This window comes from Salvelinus alpinus, chromosome 1 (assembly GCF_045679555.1).
Source record: "Salvelinus alpinus chromosome 1, SLU_Salpinus.1, whole genome shotgun sequence".
NCBI lineage: Eukaryota > Metazoa > Chordata > Actinopteri > Salmoniformes > Salmonidae > Salvelinus > Salvelinus alpinus.
In genome coordinates, this window is record NC_092086.1 from 104,960,679 (window position 1) to 104,975,813 (window position 15,135).

The 15,135-nt window shown below is 42.6% G+C and overlaps 1 protein-coding gene across 3 annotated transcripts in view; it reads right to left on the reverse strand.

Annotated features, from left to right (window-relative positions):
* Window positions 1-15,135, reverse strand: part of LOC139556749 (mucin-2-like) — a 57,639-nt gene that overhangs the window by 39,694 nt on the left and 2,810 nt on the right. The gene's annotated exons all lie outside the window — the stretch shown is intronic.

Below are 15,135 nucleotides of genomic sequence, written 5' to 3' on the forward strand. Positions count from 1 at the left end.
CCTTATCTAGAGAGAGAGAGAGAGAGCAAGAGAGAGAGAGAGAGAGAGAGAGCAGATGAGCTCCTGCATTTTTCAGCATGTTTTTACAAAAACATAGATTTAGAGTTAGATAAACTTGGATTTTTCCACAAGGACATATACAGGATAGTACCCTCCACAACATAACATTCACTCCAAATCAAAACTCCAAACCTACAACCTGATTTTGGACGACATTTCCTGGAAGGATTCCTACTACCTAAGATTCTTATTTCCAAGCTTCACAGCAAATGCAAATGGTCTGGCAAACAAACAACAGTAACCTAAAAACACCATCCAACCTGGAACTGAGTAAGTAATGTTTAGTCTGAAGCTACTTTTAAAGCCAAGAAAAATTACATTAGTGTTATATTTTGCTTTATAAGGACTGAATGCTAAGTTAAGGCTACCAAGCTTGCTAGGACAGAACATATCTGACTGCAACTTCAATTAGCACTGAGGTGTGAAGTGAGAGGTGTCAAAGCCCTTGAGCCCAACAATGGCAGGAGAGTTTTACAGCCTACCCCACCCAAATGCAGAGGTTGTTGAAGCCCCCTCCCTCTGTTCAAAGGTCATTACAATACAGTACCGTCTGGATGTAAAAAAAATGATAAGGCACGAAAAGAGTACAAAAATAAGCTCCTTATAGAAAATCAAGAGACACTTTTTGCTGACTATTATTAAAATGGGAACATAAGCAACTTCATCTTCCACACAGACCATCCCCTGTGCAGTGCTATATTAACACACTACCCCTTTGTTAAGGGGGGGGGGGGGGGTGTTAGCGATGGGTGGAAACTTGGGATATTAGACAACGAGGACTCTGAGTCAGCCAATGTCAACCTGTGCAAGTCTGGAACAGTAATGGTACAGGGCAACCCCAAACAGTTTCAGCTGGACTTTCACATAATCAAAGAGATAGCTCAGCAGGATAAGCTCTCTCTTGTGAAAGATACATCCACCCCAAGCGTGTCAGACCAGACCTCTTCATTATCCAACCCCACAGATGAACAACCCCAAGCGGAAAGTCAACCTCCCAGCACAGAGTACTACTCCCTCATTGAAATTAAGGATAAATTCACCGAGTTGGAGGTAAGGCAGGTGGAGCTGGAACAGCAGGTGAACACACTCCAGTCAGCACAGAAGATTGTCCAGCTCAACAACACCTTTTTGAAAAAAAGAATTGTACAATTGAAAAGAATTGTAGACCTCCACAAGTCTGGTTTATCCTTGGGAGCAATTTCCAAACGCCTGAAGGTACCACGTTCATCTGTACAAACAATAGTACGCAAGTATAAACACCATGGACCACGCAGCCGTCATACTGCTCAGGAAGGAGATGCGTTCTGTCTCTAGAGATGAACGTACTTTGGTGCGAAAAGTGCAAATCAATCCCAAAACAACAGCAAAGGACCTTGTGAAGATGCTGGAGGAAACAGGTACAAAAGTATCTATATCCACAGTAAAACGAGTCCTATATCGACATAACCTGAAAGGCCACTCAGCAAGGAAGAAGCCACTGCTCCGAAACCTCCATAAAAAAGCCAGACTACGGTTTGCAACTGCACATGGGGACAAAGATCGTACTTCTTGGAGAAATGTCCTCTGGTGTGATCAAACAAAAATACAACTGTTTGGCCATAATGACCATGGTTTTGTTAGGAGGAAAAAGGGGGAAGCTTGCAAGCCGAAGAACACCATCCCAACCGTGAAGCACGGGGGTGGCAGCATCATGTTGTGGGGGTGTTTTGCTGCAGGAGGGACTGGTGCACTTCACAAAATAGATAGCATCATGGGGAGTGAAAATTATGTGGACATATTGAAGCAACATCTCAAGACATCAGTCAGGAAGTTAAAGCTTGGTCGCAAATGGGTCTTCCAAATGGACAATGACCCCAAGAATACTTCCAAAGTTGTGGAAAAATGGCTTAAGGACAACAAAGTCAAGGTATTGGAGTGGCCATCACAAAGCCCTGACCTCAATCCCATAGAAAATTTGTGGGCAGAACTGAAAAAGCGTGTGCGAGCAAGGAGGCCTACAAACCTAACTCGGTTACACCAGCTCTGTCAGGAGGAATGGGCCAATATTCACCCAATTTATTGTGGGAAGCTTGTGGAAGGCTACCCAAAACGTTTGGCCCAAGTTAAACAATTTAAAGGGAATGCTACCAAATACTAATTGAGTGTATGTAAACTTCTGACCCACTGGGAATGTGATGAAAGAAATAAAAGCTGAAATAAATCATTCTCTCTACTATTATTCTTACATTTCACATTCTTAAAATAAAGTGGTGATCCTAACTGACCTAAGACAGGGACTTTTTACTAGGAATACATGTCAGGAATTGTGAAAAACTGAGTTTAAATGTATTTGGCTTAGGTGTATGTAAACTTCCGACTTCAACTGTACATAAATAACAAGTGTGCGTTTAAAATTGGCAAAAAACACACTGATTTTCTTCCACATGGCCGTGGGGTGAGACAGGGATCTAGCTTAAGAACCACTCTTTTCAACATATATATCAATGAATTGGCGAGGGTACTAGAACAGTCTGCAGCACCCGGCCTCACCCTACTAGAATCTGAAGTCAAATGTCTACTGTTTGCTGAGGATCTGGTGCTTCTGTCCACCAACAAAGGAGGGCATACAGCAGCACCTAGATCTTCTGCACAGACCAGGGCCCTGACAGTAAATCTCAGTAAGACAAAAATATGTGTTCCAAAAAAGGTCCGGTTGCCAGGACCACAAATACAAATTCCATCTAGTCACCTAAAATGAAGTGAATCCCAAACCTTCCATAACGAAGCCATCACCTGCAGAGAGATGAACCTGGAGAAGAGTCCCCTAAGCAAGCTGGTCCTGGGGCTCTGTTCACAAACACAAACAGACCCCACAGAGCCCAAGGACAGCAACACAATTAGACCCAACCAAGTCATGAGACAACCAAAAGATAATCACTTGACACATTTGAAAGAATTTACAAAACAACAGAGCAAACTAGAATGCTATTTGGCCCTAAACAGAGAGTACACAGTGGCAGAATACCTGAGCACTGTGACTGACCCAAACTTAAGGAAAGCTTTGACTATGTACAGACTCAATGAGCATACCCTTGCTTTTGAGAAAGGCCGCCGTAGGCAGCCATGGCTCTTTAAAATAAATACATATTTCACCTTTATTTAACCAGGTAGGCCAGTTGAGAACAAGTTCTCATTTACAACTGCGACCTGGCCAAGATAAAGCAAAGCATTGCGACAAAAACAACAACACAGAGTTACACATGGGATAAAAAACGTACAGTCAACAACACAATAAAAAATCTGTATACAGTGTGTGCAAATGAAGTAAGGAGGTAAGGCAATAAATGGGCCATAATGGCGAAGTATTTACAATTTAGCAATTAACACTGGAGTGATAGATGTGCAGATGAGGATGTGCAAGTAGAAATACTGGTGTGCAAAAGAGCAGAAAAAATAAAAAAAATAATATGGGGATGAGGTAGGTAGTTGGTTGGATGGGCTATTTACAGATGGGCTTCTCTCAAGAGAAGACAGGCTATGTGCAAACTGCATACATAATGAGGTGGAAACTGAGCTGCTCTTCCTAACCTCCTACCAAATGTATGACCATATTAGAGACACACATTTCCCTCAGAATACACAGATCCACAAAGAATTAGAAAACAAACCCATTTTTGATAAACTTCCATATCTATTGGGTGAAATACCACAGTGTGCCATCACAGCAGCAAGATTTGTGACCTGTTGCCACAAGAAAAGGGCAACCAGTGAAGAACAAACACCATTGTAAATGCAACCCATATTTATGTTTATTTATTTTCCCTTTTGTACTTTAACTATTTGCACATAATATGACATTTGAAATGTCTTTATTCTATTGGAACATTCTGAGTGTAATGTTCACTGTTAATTAGTATTTTTTATTTCTCTTTTGTTTATTATCTACTTCACTTGCTTTGGCAATGTTAACGTATGTTTCCCATGCCAATAAAGCCCTTAAAATGAATTGAAATATAATTGAGAGATAGAGAGACAGAAAGACAGAGAGAGAGAAAGAGAGGGCATTAGTCTTCATATTGTGGTCCTCTCATTTCCATTGGATAACGAGATGACCTCATAATAATGAAGTTTATAATGAGGTACCCAGTTTAAAAAATTAATAAGAGCAGGGTCAACAGAGAGACACACAAAGCGTGAGAAGGGGAGATTAAGTTTGTTTAAGAGAAGTAATGAAAAGGAGAGAAAGACAGAATGAGGAAGCATTGACAAAGAGCGAGGGAGAGAGAGAGAGAGAGAGAGAGAGAGATAGAGAGAGAGAGAGAGTGGGTGTGTGTGTGTGTGCGTGTGCGTAAGTGTTTATTTGTGAGAGAGAGAAAGAGAGAAACAGAATTAGACAAAAAGAGAGAATACCAAAAATAAGACATATGCATATCTTTTCAGTGATTGACAAATGTCCAGCCGTGACAAGATGCTTTGTGACAAGAGGCAAGCCTGGCTCAGGCCATCTGAGTTTCCTGAGGTCTGACGGTCTCTCTGCAGAGCCAGAGACAGTTAGTGTTGCCTCACAACTTAGTGGTTATTTAGGGAATAGGGACCCCATGGGGGTTAATTACATTCACTTTTTTTCATATCTTGTTTCTTTTTTTTTAAGAGGAACATCTTTGTCAATTGCACGCCCCCGCCGTCAACCTTTTAAAAACATGATTTTTAGGATTGATTATGATTACAGTCACGCTTGACGGGCCCAAGAAGGGGACGAGGAAGGACCAGTGGGCTCCTGCACTCATGTGTATTAGTTAGTGGATGAGGAACCCAGAATTTCATCCTTGTTTTACTTGTTATCGCTGCAGTGTGTGTCTGTGTACCGATGATCTGCTTAAATGTGACTCACTGAGGAGCGTGTATCAGACTTGCTAATGATGATACATCAATGTCGCTACATTGAAACACACTTCAGTGGAGACACAGTCATTCACTTGAATTAGAATGATTTTGTTGTTATAGTTAATGTGTTGGATATGAATGGACTTTATAAATAATTAATGATTATCACGGCCTTGAAACACTGTAGTGGGAGGACAGACATTCGCTTGAATTAGAAAGATGTTTTTGTCGTTTTAGTTATCGTGCTGTAGCTCAGATGGTAGAGCATGGCGCTTGTAACGACAAGATATTGGATTTCACTCCTGGGACCGCCCATATGTATAAAATGTATGCACACATGACTGTAAGTCGCTTTGGATAAAAGTGTCTGCTAAATGGCATGTATTATTGTTATATATTATCGTACTAGATGTGGACGGGTCTTTATGAATTATACGCTTTCATTGCAGCATTGAGAACATACAGTAACTCACTGGTATCTATAATACAGCTGTATTTTTCAGTGGTGTAAAGTACTTAAGTAAAAATACTTTAAAGTACTACTTAAGTAGTTTTTTGGGGTGTCTGTACTATACTATTTATATTTTTGACAACTTTTACTATTACTTCATTACATTCCTAAAGAAAATTATGTACTTTCTACTCCATACATTTTCCCTAAAACCCAAAAGTACTCATTTACATTTCAAATGCTTAGCAGGACTACTGCCTCTTATCTGGCGGACTCACTAAACACAAATGCTTCATTTGTTAATTATGTCTGAGTGTTGGAGTGTGCCCCTGGCTATCCGTCAAATAAAATAAAAACCAGGAAATGTTGCCGTCTGGTTTGCTTAATATAAGGAATTTGAAATTATTTATACTTTTCCTTTTGATACTTAATGATATTTTAGCAATTATATTGACTTTTGATACTTAAGTATATTTAAAACCAAATACTTTTAGGATTTTACTCAAGTAGTATTTTTTCTGACTTTCATTTTACTTGAGTCATTTTCTATTAAGGTAGCTTTACTTTATTCAAGTATGACAGTTGGGTACTTTTTCCATCACTGTATTTTTTTCCTGTTTATGGTCAAACTTTAATCAAAACTATTTCTTAACAGTGATGGTCATCCTCCCTATTTCTCCTTCTCTCTCTCCTCAATGTTCCTTCTCTCTGAGAGTTGTCCATTCACCTTTCACCCTGACAGGTTTCCCAAGTTACACTCGTTGCAGGACCATTACCCTCCCCTCATTCTCCTCCACGTCAACCCAATTCTAACCCTTCCTTCTTTCTTTCATCTGCCAATCCTCCCTTTTGTCCTTTTTTTTACTCCCATCCTATCTCCACCCTTCTTTTTCTCATCCTCTCTTTCTCTCCCATTATCCTCGTCTTTTCTCTCAGTTTCTCTCATCCTCCTCCTCTACCTCCTTCCCTCGCTTTCTTTCCTCCCACTCAGTCTGCAAACTGACCCCAGATCAAGATTTACGCTGACAGACAGTTTAATGAATCCAGTGCTTCTTAATGCTCCGCACACTCTGGAGGCCAAGCCTTTCCTCATGTGACATTTTCATGGAAAGCTTTATTGGCAGACAACAGATAAAACAGCAGCCAGGAGAAGTCAAGGTGTTCAGCGGAATAATGTCAACCGGGTTATAACTCTCCGTTGTTATTATTTAAGATTTACTAGGCTCCTCCTTAGAGAGGTTCCTACCTCCCTCCGCGGCCCGTCGACATGAAAACACTGAGTGAGTGTGAGTGTGCGAAATGCGGTGTGAAGGCGCAAAGGTCATGTTTGATCTCTGTGCTTTCTAACCCATGTTGACATTGAGAGACAAAACAAGATATAGTGCACATGTACTGGATGTAACAGATATACACAGGAGATGAGAGGCTAAGTGTTACATATTTCATATTTCATTTCTCGTGATCTTACAAATCATGTTTGATGAAAATAAAGCACCTTGGAGTTTTAGCTATGTGTGTGTGTGTGTGTGTGTGTGTGTGTGTGTGTGTGTGTGTGTGTGTGTGTGTGTGTGTGTGTGTGTGTGTGTGTGTGTGTGTGTGTGTGTGTGTGTGTGTGTGTGTGTGTGTGTGTGTGTGTGTGTGTGTGTGTGTGTGTGTTTTTTTTTTAAGGGGATGCAGGCAGAGTGCTTCAGATTGAATTGTTATGTAAAGGCATGTCAGATTAGATTGTATGGGCATAGCTAACTTTATCCAACAGGACTGTGTACACGCACAGCCACCAACAGAGGAAGGGGGATGGGGTGGGTGAGGGTGAGGAGGGGGAATGTAGATAGACATGGGTGGGTGGAGGGAGAGGGTGGGTGGGTGGATATATTTAGAGAGAGAAGAGAGAAAAAGACAATGAGACACATAGCTGGAGAGCTGTGGGGATGGGTGTAGGCGAGAGGATGGGGAAAAGGAGAGAGTGAGGCAGGGAACAACCCCCTTGCAGCGGAGGAGAGGAAATGCCATGGTTAGAGTTCAGTGAAGTGGTAAATAAGTAGCATCAGCGTATCAGGGCGTTTAAGGGGGAACTGGAGAGGAAATAAAAAAGGTACATGATCAGTTATTGGTTCTGGGAGCCCAGGGAGCCAGAGGAGACAGAGGAGAGATAACTACACAGCCAGGGGGAGAGAGAGGAGAGAGAGGAGAGATACCTGCACAGCCAAGGGGAGAGAGAGGAGACAGAGGAGAGATAACTACACAGCCAAGGGGAGAGAGAGGAGAGAGAGGAGAGATACCTGCACAGCCAAGGGGAGAGAGAGGAGAGAGAGGAGAGATACCTGCACAGCCAAGGGGAGAGAGAGGAGAGAGAGGAGAGATACCTACACAGCCAAGGGGAGAGAGAGGAGAGATACCTGCACAGCCAAGGGGAGAGAGAGGAGAGAGAGGAGAGATACCTGCACAGCCAAGGGGAGAGAGAGGAGAGAGAGGAGAGATACCTACACAGCCAAGGGGAGAGAGAGGAGAGAGGAGAGATACCTGCACAGCCAATGAGAGAGAGAGGAGAAACACCTGCAAAGCCAAGGGAAGAGAGAGGAGAGAAAGGAGAGATACCTACACAGCCATTGGGAGAGAGAGGGGAGATACCTGCACAGCCAATGTGATTGTATTTATAGATCGATGAGATGACTGAACAAAGGCACATAATCTATAGGCAGGCACAGCAAGGCACAAGGCAATAGTGATGGGTTCTCCTGTGGTTATATTTCTATGGCTAAGCAGAACAGAGGCAATAGTGGTGTGTTTGTTGTGTGTGAGAGAGCGAGAGAGCGAGTCCAATTCAGTAAACACCTCCTAGGAGCAGCGCCTAGGTAGGTGCATATTGTATTAGGTGTGTTTATAACTCTAATTTATGAAGTTGATTAAGATTTTCGCTACCGAGGTTTCTCCTGGGAAAATATTTCATTATGTTTGATAATGACCCAGTAAACACACATGCGTGAGCACAAACACACACACCTGTACACACACAGACATGCACACACACACAAGCGTGCACATGTACACACACATCGGCCCATCAGATATTTCCCATAAATCTTACAGTAAATGTAGTGAGGACTGTGTGCAACATATTAGCTGTGGTACAGTGAGCAACGCTAAACAAGCCTCCAGGCTAGAGCTGAGCCCACCCCTCTAACAAGTAGGCTGACCAGATAAGACCTCATATAGCAGGGGCGCGAGATAGCCATTCACAGAACAATACGTTTTCACAGGTGCCAGGCCACATTACAATAGAAATCTAGATAGCTGGACAGCCAGTGGCTCCAAGCTCTGTCTGATGTGAAAGCTTGCTGAGAATATCACTGCATTGGATCATAATGGAATGGTTTTTTTTTAAAATAGAGAGATACAGTACCAGTCAAAAGTTTGGACACACCTACTCATTCAAGGGTTTTTCTTTATTTTTTACTATTTTCTACCTTGTAGAATACTAGTGAAGACATCAAGACTATGAAATAACACATATGGAATCATGTAGTAACCCAAAAAAAGATTATTCAAAGTATCCACCCTTTGCCTTGATGACAGCTTTACACACTCTTGGCATTCTCTCAATGCCAAGCGTGTGCAAAGCTGATTCCATATGTCTTATTTCATAGTTTTGATGTATTCACTATTATTCTACAATGTAGGTTTAAGGGAAGGTTACTCGTGACTCCCAAGCTCAACATTTTTAACAAACTACCTCCCAGTTTGAAGTTAGCCCCTAGCCAGATTACTCAGAACTTTTGCAATGAGTAGCTAGGTTTACATCCAATTGGCAACAGATTTTCATGCGAATATTCAAAAAAATGTATAAAGAAAATATGCCCATTTTCCAGCCAGTGGTGTTTCCACCAAACTGAATTGTTGCGGATAAAAATCAGTGTGTGATGACATAGTGCACACAAATGTACTTTTTTGCTTAAGTGTTCATGTACAAAATAAAAATCTAATGTTCAATGTGTTTCCATCGCATTTTCAACTCTAGCGATAGTTTTGTCACAAAAACTGTTGCAGTTCCAGTGCAGATAGGCTCTGTTGGTAGGTTAGTTATGGTGAGATTATTATGGCAGTCAAGTATTGATCATCATGTTACCAGAATAAGACCCTCGATATTTATTGGAAAGGAGCATCAAGCTCATACCATGCACTTTCACCACCCTGTGAAGTTCATCATAACATCTGTAGCCTAATAAACTGCAGGCTTTCCTGAGTCGTGGTGGGAGGACCACACACCCTATCATCGCATGACTCCAAATTTACTTTGATATGATAGTAAACTAGACACTCTAATGTACTTGTCCTCTTGCTCAGTTGTGCACCGGGGCCTCCCACGCCTCTTTCTATTCTGGTTAGAGCCAGTTTGCGCTGTTCTGTGAAGGGAGTAGTACACAGTGAATAGCCTTAATTTCTCAGAACAAGAATAGACTGACGAGTTTCAGAAGAAAGTTCTTTGCTTCTGGCCATTTGGAGCTTGTAATCAAACCCACAAATGCTGATGCTACAGATAATCAACTAGTCTAAAGAAGGCGAGTGTAAATGCTTCTTTAATCAGGACAACAGTTTTCAGCTGTGCTAACATAATTGCAAAAGGGTTTTCTTATGATCAATTACCCTTTTAAAATTATAAACTTGGATTAGCTAACACAACGTGCCATTGGAACACAGGAGTGATGGTTGCTGATAATGGGCCTCTGTATGCCTATGTAGATATTCCATTAAAAATCTGCTGTTTCCAGCTACAATAGTCATTTACAACATTAACAATGTCTACTCTGTATTTCTGATCAATTTGATGTTATTTTAATCAACAACAAAAAATTGCTTTTCTTTCAAAAACAAGGACATTTCTAAGTGACCCCAAACTTTTGACCGGTAGTGTTTATATATATCTGGTTGTAATCTGGGTACCTTGATAGCGTCGTGAAAAATAAATGCCTTTATCTGGCAGCAACAGAGACAGTTTAGTTGTAGTCTGGTTATTTAACATCTTCTCAACCAAAAAAACAACACATTACAATGAGAATTTAACATCATTATAGCCTCATATAGCCTCAAAGGAGGGAATGGCTGCCGTCTTATCTGCTTTTAACAAACCATGCTATTCTGTTTGTTTTTTTGCGTTGTTCATAACTTGTTTTGTACATCATGTTGCTGCTACCGTCTCTTATGACCGAAAATAGCTTCTGGACATCAGAACTGCGATTACTCACCTCATATTAGATGGAGAGTTTTTCTTCAATGAGTCAGACGGGAGGGATATACTATAGACAACCAACCAGGCCCAGATCATTCGCTAGAGAAGGAAACTGAGATTTTGCAGAAAAATATCAGTGTGCCTTGTGAGGATCAGGCGATGAGTGGCTAATCTGCCTTTGCCTTCTGTCCTGCTAGCTAACGTTCATTTGCTGGAAAATAAATGGGATGAACTGAAAGCACGTATATCCTACCAACAGGACAATAAAAACTGTAATATCTTATGTTTCACCGAGTCGTGGCTGAACAACAACACTAAGAACATACAGCTGGCGGGTTATACACTCTATCGGCAGGATAGATCAGCAGCCTCTGGTAAGAGACGGGCGGGGGCCTATGCATATATGTAAACAACAGCTGGTGCACGATATCTAAGGAAGTCTCAAGGTTTGCACACCTGAGGTAGAGTATATAATGATAAGCTGTAGACCACACTATCTACTGTACCTACAGAGTTCTCATCTGTATTTTTCGTAGCTGTCTACATACCACCACAGACTGATGATAGCACTAAAACCGCACTCAATGAGTTGTATACCGCCATAAGCAAACAGGAAAACGCTCATCCAGAGGAGGCGCTCCTAGTGGCCGGGGACTTTAATGCAGGGAAACTTAAATCAGTTTTAACTCATTTCTATCAGCATGTTAAATGTGCAACCAGAGGGGGAAAAAATTCTAGACCACCTTTACTCCACACACAGAGACGTGTACAAAGCTCTCACTCGCCCTCCATTTGGCAAATCTGACCATAATTCTATCCTCCTGATTCCTGCTTTCAAGCTAAAATTTAAGCAGGAAGCACCTGTGTCTCGGTCTATAAAAAAGTTGTCAGATGAAGCAGATGCTAAACTACAGGACTGTTTTGCTATCACAGACTGGATTATGTTCCGGAATTTTTCCAATATCAATAAGTGCATAGAGGATGTCATCCTCACTGTGACTGTACGTACATACCCCAACCAGAAGCCATGGATTACAGGCAACATTCGCACTGAGCTAAAGGGTAGAGCTGCCGCTTTCAAGGAGCGGGACTCTAATCCGGAAGCTTATAAGAAATCCCGTTATGCCCGTTGACGAACCATCAAACAGGTAAAGTGTCAATACAGGACTAAGATCGAATCGTACTACACCGGCTTTGACACTCGTCGGATGTGGCAGGGCTTGAAACTATTACAGACTACAAAGGGAAGCACAGCCGAGAGCTGCCCAGTGACACGAGCCTACCAGACGAGCTCAATAACTTCTATGCTCGCTTTGAGGCAAGTAACACTGAAACATGCATGAGAGCATCAGCTGTTCCGGATGACTGCGTGATCACGCTCTCCGCAGCCGATATTAGTAACACCATGCACAGACCGGACCCGAGCGCACGCGCGCTATCGTGCGCAAATTAATTTTGTCCCCCCACACCAAATGAGATCACAACACGCAGGTTCAAATATCAAAACAAACTCTAAATCAATTATATTAATTTGGGGTCAGGTCGATAAGCATTAAACATTTATGGCAAATTTAGCTAGCTAGCTTGCAGTTGCTAGCTAATGTGTCCTATTTAGCTAGCTTTCTGTCGCTAGTTAATTTGTCCTGGGATATAAATGTTGAGTTGTTATTTTACCTGAAATGCACAAGGTCCTCTACTTCGACAATTAATCCACACATAAAACTATTTCTAGCCATCTCTCCTCCTTCCAGTCTTTTTCTTCTTTGGACTTTATATGGCGATTAGCATCTAACTTTCATAGTATTACCACGACGACCGACTGACTCAGTTCATCTTTCAATCACCCACGTGGGTATAACCAATGAGGAGATGGCACGTGGGTATCTGCTTATAAACCAATGAGGAGATGGGAGAGGCAGGACTTGCATCGCGTTCAGCGTCACAGATAGAACTGACTTCTATTTTAGCACTTGGCAACGCAGACACTCGTTGGCGCGCGCGAGGAGTGTGGGTGCAATGATTGAATAACATGTATGTGTACATTTATTTTGCAACGCGAGCGCACGTGACGCAAGCAGTGTAGTCAGCATGTGAGACCTTTAAACAGGTCAACATTCACAAGGCCGCAGGGCCAGACAGATTACCAGGGCGTGCACTCCGATCATGCGCTGACCAACTGGCAAGTGTCTTTACTGACATTTTCAACCTCTCCCTGTCTGAGTCTGTAATACCAACATGTTTCAAGCAGATCACCATAGTCCCTGTGCCCAAAAACACTAAGGTAACCTGCCTAAATGACTACCGACCCGTAGCACTCACATCTGTAGCTATGAAATGCTTTGAAAGGCTGGTCATGGCTCACATCAACACCATTATCCCAGAAACCCTAGACCCACTCCAATTTGCATACCGCACCAACAGATCCACAGATGATGCAATCTCTATTGCACTCCACACTGCCCTTTAACACCTGGACAAAAGGAATACCTATGGGAGAATGGTATTAATTGACTACAGCTCAGCGTTCAACACCATAGTGCCCTCAAAGCTCATCACTAAGCTAAGGACCCTGGGACTAAACACCTCCCACTGCAACTGGATCCTGGACTTCCTGACGGGCCTCCCCCAGATGGTAAGGGTAGGTAACAACACATCCGCCACGCTGATCCTCAACACGGGGGTCCCTCAGGGGTGCGTTCTCAGTCCCCTCCTGTACTCCCTGTTCACTCATGACTGCACGGCCAGGCAGGAGTCCAACACCATCATTAAGTTTGCTGATGACACAACAGTGGTAAAGTCACATTTTGTGACCCATGCCAGGTGGTTGCGGTGGCATAGTCTCAGAGGCCTGAATATCATAGGAACGAGCGATGAATGAATAACTGGGGAGAAATAAAGGTAGAGAATGAAATAGAGGTCGATGAGGAAAGTAAAAAGCTGTGAAGAGGGGACAAGAATTAAAGAGATGGAGAGATGGAGGGATGAGAGATAGAGGGATGAGAGATGGAGAGAGTGAGGAATGGAGAGATGGAGAGAGAGAGATGGAGGGATGGAGGGATGGGGAGATGGAGATGCAGGGATGGAGAGATGGAGGTAGAGTGAGGAAAAGGTAAGGTGGATGAAGCGAGAGATCTAAAGGAAAATAAATGGAGGTAAAGATAGGGAGATGGTGATGATGATGATGATGACGGAAACAGCAAGGTTACATTTCTGTCGAGGAGCCTAAACCGACCCAAAAAATGCACAGTGATTAGATGAGATAAAAGAGGGGAAAGAGAGGGAGACAGGGAGGAGAGAAAGGAGAAGCAGGATGACAGACAGGACTAACAGCACAGCGTTTCCACAAAGAGGAAGCAGGGGGGTTAGAGTGTAGTGCAGTGTATTGTAGTGTAGTGTGTATGCGCGCGTGTGCGAAGGGTGCATGCATGTGCATATTGATGTTCACATTTAAGTGAGTATGTGAGTGTGGGTCTGATATTGTTAAGATTAAAAAAAACATCTGCGTAACCTATGTATTCTACATACCTCCTTACACTATGGGTGAGACGACAACACACACACTGTAAAACCTCCTTACACTATGGGTGAGACGACAACACACACACTGTAAAACCTCCTTACACTATGGGTGAGACGACAACACACACACTGTAAAACCTCCTTACACTATGGGTGAGACGACAACACACACACTGTAAAACCTCCTTACACTATGGGTGAGACGACAACACACACACTGTAAAACCTCCTTACACTATGGGTGAGACGACAACACACACACTGTCAAACCTCCTTACACTATGGGTGAGACGACAACACACACACTGTAAAACCTCCTTACACTATGGGTGAGACGACAACACACACACTGTAAAACCTCCTTACACTATGGGTGAGACGACAACACACACACTGTAAAACCTCCTTACACTATGGGTGAGACGACAACACACACACTGTAAAACCTCCTTACACTATGGGTGAGACGACAACACACACACTGTAAAACCTCCTTACACTATGGGTGAGACGACAACACACACACTGTAAAACCTCCTTACACTATGGGTGAGACGACAACACACACACTGTAAAACCTCCTTACACTATGGGTGAGACGACAACACACACACTGTAAAACCTCCTTACACTATGGGTGAGACGACAACACACACACTGTAAAACCTCCTTACACTATGGGTGAGACGACAACACACACACTGTCAAACCTCCTTACACTATGGGTGAGACGACAACACACACACTGTAAAACCTCCTTACACTATGGGTGAGACGACAACACACACACTGTAAAACCTCCTTACACTATGGGTGAGACGACAACACACACACTGTAAAACCTCCTTACACTATGGGTGAGACGACAACACACACACTGTAAAAAAAAACGGGGGTCAACTAAACAATTCAGTGAAAACCAGGACTCCAATGTATGATCCTTTATGGTCAAGGTGACTGTTCTCTGGGTGTGTTAAATTATGCTTTCTGTGTGTTAGAATAAAGAACACTGTTTGAG